The sequence below is a fragment of the Rhipicephalus microplus genome, chromosome 8, assembly GCF_043290135.1.
Source record: "Rhipicephalus microplus isolate Deutch F79 chromosome 8, USDA_Rmic, whole genome shotgun sequence".
In the NCBI taxonomy this organism is placed as follows: domain Eukaryota; kingdom Metazoa; phylum Arthropoda; class Arachnida; order Ixodida; family Ixodidae; genus Rhipicephalus; species Rhipicephalus microplus.
This window is the reverse complement of record NC_134707.1, coordinates 41,364,209-41,368,637: the sequence shown is the minus strand read 5'-3', so window position 1 is coordinate 41,368,637 and position 4,429 is coordinate 41,364,209. Positions and strand designations below refer to the sequence as shown.

The 4,429-nt window shown below is 43.6% G+C and overlaps 1 long non-coding RNA gene across 1 annotated transcript; it reads right to left on the bottom strand.

Moving 5' to 3' along the window:
- Positions 1-840: 840 nt before the first annotated feature.
- Positions 841-2,916, bottom strand: LOC142768477 (uncharacterized). The gene is made up of 2 exons (XR_012885305.1): positions 2,819-2,916; positions 841-1,820 (listed from the first exon to the last, which is right to left on the bottom strand). It is a non-coding gene; the product is annotated as an uncharacterized LOC142768477 (long non-coding RNA).
- Positions 2,917-4,429: the final 1,513 nt, after the last annotated feature.

Genomic DNA, 4,429 nt, shown 5'->3' with positions numbered 1-4,429 from the left:
GATAGACGAGAGTAAGAAAGACTGACAAAAAGACCAACAAAAACATAAAGAGACAGGGAGGAAGATTAAGAAAGACACACAGCCTAAAGAACGAGCTCTCGCAGGTCAAGCACCAGCTTTGTACTAACACATCACTACACGAGCTTCCAGCTCCTTGCAATGTCTTGGGCAATGGTGATCTGTGTTATACCAGACAATGTGTCAGTCATTACGAGCCAGTCAAGTGGGTCAGTTTTGTGTGACTTGATCGACTGGCTGGGAATGACAGTCAGCAGGGCCAAAAAAATCACTGCATATTTCTGGGGTGAATGACTACGAGTAAGGCAAAGCAGACGGACGTAGAGCGGACGCACAGATGCACAGCGAACGGACAGGTGGAGGGACGCACGGACCGGCGGACGGACTAAGAGACTGATGCATGGGCGGACGAACGGATGCACGGACGGACGGACGGATCCACGGACGGATCCACGGACGGATCCACGGACGGATGCACAGACGGACGGACGGATGCACAGACGGACGGACGGATGCACAGACGGACGGACGGATGCACAGACGGACGGACGGATGCACAGACGGACGGACGGATGCACAGACGGGCGGAGGGACGAAGATACGGATGCACGACAGATGCAAGAATGCACGTGCGGACGGTCGGACGTGCAAATGTTTCGCCCCACTCATCATTCACTCTGCAGATATGCCGTGAAAACCCCTTATGCCATCTTGTTATATAATTCCTAAGCACTTATACAACACCCTCTAACGAGCGACTCAAATTGGAGGTGGCTACATATTACCACTATAGAGGAGGAAATGACCCATGCCGTAAGGAGCTTCACCCTAAAAGACAGACAGAATGCCGGATGGATGCAAAGACGGTTGAACGGATGGAGAAACACAGAGACCCACCATAATACACCGAAGGATAGAGGCATGAATGCAGACAGATGGACAGTGAAAACACTGGATAAAGACAATAAGGGAGAGACTTACACAGACAGAGAAATAGACACAGATAGATGCACAGAACACCCACGTATGAAGAGACGGACTGACGGGCAAGATAAAGGCACAGACTCGGACAGATGGACAGTGAAAATAACGCATGAAGAGACTGACAGAGAGAGAGAGAGAAAGACAAACGGACAGATGGATAGATACACAAAAATTCGCGTACAGAGACGCACTGATAGGCACAAAATGAGACAGGCAGGCGGACAGATCCATGGACCGACATGGATACAGACAAAGGGCTGAACATGCACGTATTGGCGAAACATCAGATTTTCGGATAGTCAGGGCTGAATCATAGCAGCTAAATTGAGACAGGCAAACGGTCAGACAGACAAATTTAGACAGATATACAAGAAAACAATAACAGACATTTACGCGCAGGTAAATGCAGAGAGACAAATTATGAAAGTAGACAGAAACACAGACTAACAGACACAGGCAGATGAACGGACATACGCAGTCAGAGACTGACAAAAGACTACAGAGGGACACAGTGAAATGGTGCAAGACGAACGTGTACATCGAGGCATACAGAGCAACGTGAACAGACAATGACGTAGACAAACATTAAGAGATATGCAGGCAGAGGAATGGACAGACAAATGCAGATAGTGAGAAATTCAAACAGAGATGGGCAGAATTACAGATCACTAGGTAGAGAGAAAGGAGAGCCTTGAGAGTGACAGTCTAAAGAAGCGCCAATGGACAACCAGAAGCTGCTCGTGAGCCATTTCATCGTGAAGGGTTTGATGGTGTGGCCATTCATTCCCGACCTTGACTTTCATAACGTCTTAGAGGACCTGCAAGTACAATTACCCACAATTGATATAATAATATGGGTACAGTGGACAGAAATGATGGCTAATTCAAACCTATTGTAAACACTTTTTTAAAAACCTGCTGCCAAGTTCTTTATATAGGGCCTATAGAGCATAACCTTACATGGGCTCTTGTTACTCTAACGTAATATCCTCTTCTCAAAAATATCAAGAGCAAACCTGCAATATGACTTGTATTATTGTAGTATCAGTGAATTGAAATCACAAGCTTACTACTTGATATTACCTGAAGTGCTACACTATTCAACATTACTACGTTAAGTAAAGTTGATTTAAAATCAACTGAATTCATAAAGCAAGAAACTCACACTAATTAGTTTTTGAAACAGCTTATTTATTTCACCAACCTGCATTGTTAACACTGTACATTATTATTTTATGTTGAATCATCAATACAATTTAGGCCTGAAGGCAAGCCAATGTGTCTCCGACTATGAAGTTATTGCATTGCTGGAAACTGGCTAAACAAAATACCGTATACAAACACCACAATTGTTCAGCAGATTTCATTCTAGTGCTCCTTTTCTGCTTTTATGCAATAAACATTCCAAATGCATGCCCATAAGTCTGCAAGCTGCAGTTGAGTGGTATAAATGAGCTAACCACTGCTGGCAATCGTAGCCTATCTTCGCACTGACACACGCAACACTGATGAACCAATTGAGCATTTGTGAAAATTGTGAATAAACACAAGCCCTTTAGGCAACTTGGGTGTAGGGATAATGTGCTTTTCGTCATCATCAACCTGACTGCGCCCACTGAAAGCATTTCGCATGATCCGCCAATCAACCCGGTCTTGGTCTTCTGCTGCTACAATGTACACGCGAAGCTTGCAGTCTAATTAGCACACCTATCTTACTACCCTTTCAGCATTTGCCTTCTTTCGAAAGCTTCTTTTCAATTGTAAAACGACAGGAGAGTCACTTGAAAAACTTTCAGAGTACTTTGGTAGCACTTACCGTTTATAGGAGCGTTGTAGTTCTAATAATTGATAGCTTGGGCCGAGACATCCATGCCGAACAGCGAGTAAAGTTGAGAAGTCAGCATCAGGCCAAATTAGCCTGCAAATTTAGCAACATTGACAATCCAAGATCAGGAAGCACATTATTAGAATAAAGTGCTTCACAGAAAGCCTACTCTGACACTGCAGGCTCCTCATACCTAGGTAAATGTGCCGAACATGAACGTGTTTTTTATTACAGGACATTCACAATAGGTTGGTAAGTCACAACGACAGCGCAATGTGCGGACACCGCACTTCACCTGTTCGACATACCTAGTTTTGCTATCATTACTAATCAGGGCTTGGTGGGTGCTTAGTCATTTCACAGTTGTGCTATAAATGCTCTTTGCAGGTTCTATATTTTACAGCGAAAGCTGGTATGATATCACAACACTGGTCACGAAAGACGCCGTAAATGTCTGCCGCATGCAAATATTAGGGCAAATTAGGTCTAGGCACCATTTCACAGTGTTCAAGGTGAATAACAGGCAGTTACACATCACCCATATTGCTTATTAGACATGAATAAACAAAAACGATGAGCGTTAACGAAATATTTCCAATTTTAGGCAGGAAGTCAGTTAGCGGGCTATGAAATGTCAGACCAAGACGAGGCACACAGAAACATCTTTTTAGACAATAAATCTGCACAACAGAGAGCCTCTTGACATTCGCCACGTGAAGTGTGTATTATCTTCCTTATGAATGAACAATGGTTGGCATAAAGATAACTTTGACCTTTTTACTTCTCCTTTCAGTTCTAAATTTAAGAGCAAATCACAAAAAGTAATGGCAGTACCTGGCTTCAAAGAGCATTCTTAGAGCTTTCGCTACACTGCAAATGATTAACCTATATTTATCACAGACATCTTTGATAGCATGCCAGCTGTTTAGTTGGTGCAGAAGCTCCAGCCCATGGTCAAGCAAATATTTTCCGATGCTACGGCACGTCTTGGTATTCAATTATTCGAACTTCAGGCAGCTATGTCGCAGTTAAGGAAGCCTTTATCAGGCTTGCTTGGTGCGTTTCAGTGCTTGTCTTCACATCTAATGACTATCAAACACGAGCTTGCCAACTTTAAGCATTCTTGCAACTACAGACGAAAAAGCATACTTATCAGATTTTTTATACAAACATTTTTTACCTCTTTTATTTGCACCCGCACCATGCAATTATTCTTGGTATGTGAAGTGTGTATTGGGCTATACGCCAGGTATTTCGCACAACAGACTGGCAAGTCTCTTCACTCATTTCAAAAGGGATAACGGTGACTTGGGTGCCTGATGATTCCAAGAGTCAAAATAGCTTGAATTAACAAATCTGCACTACAGCAAAGTAGAGAAAATGGTGCTCGAACAAACTTACCTTGGTAGTGCTTGCACTACTGAACCGGATGGCCCCATCTAACGGAATATTCCCAGTGACAATGCCATTGGTGGTAAACAGTGCTCCAAGGGACTGTAACCACTGGCCAACCTTTACGCAGTCACAATCTCGCCAGCCATGCATATTTTACGCTTGCTACGATCTCCATAAATGCCGCAAGTTTTGAAGAGTTCCATCTCT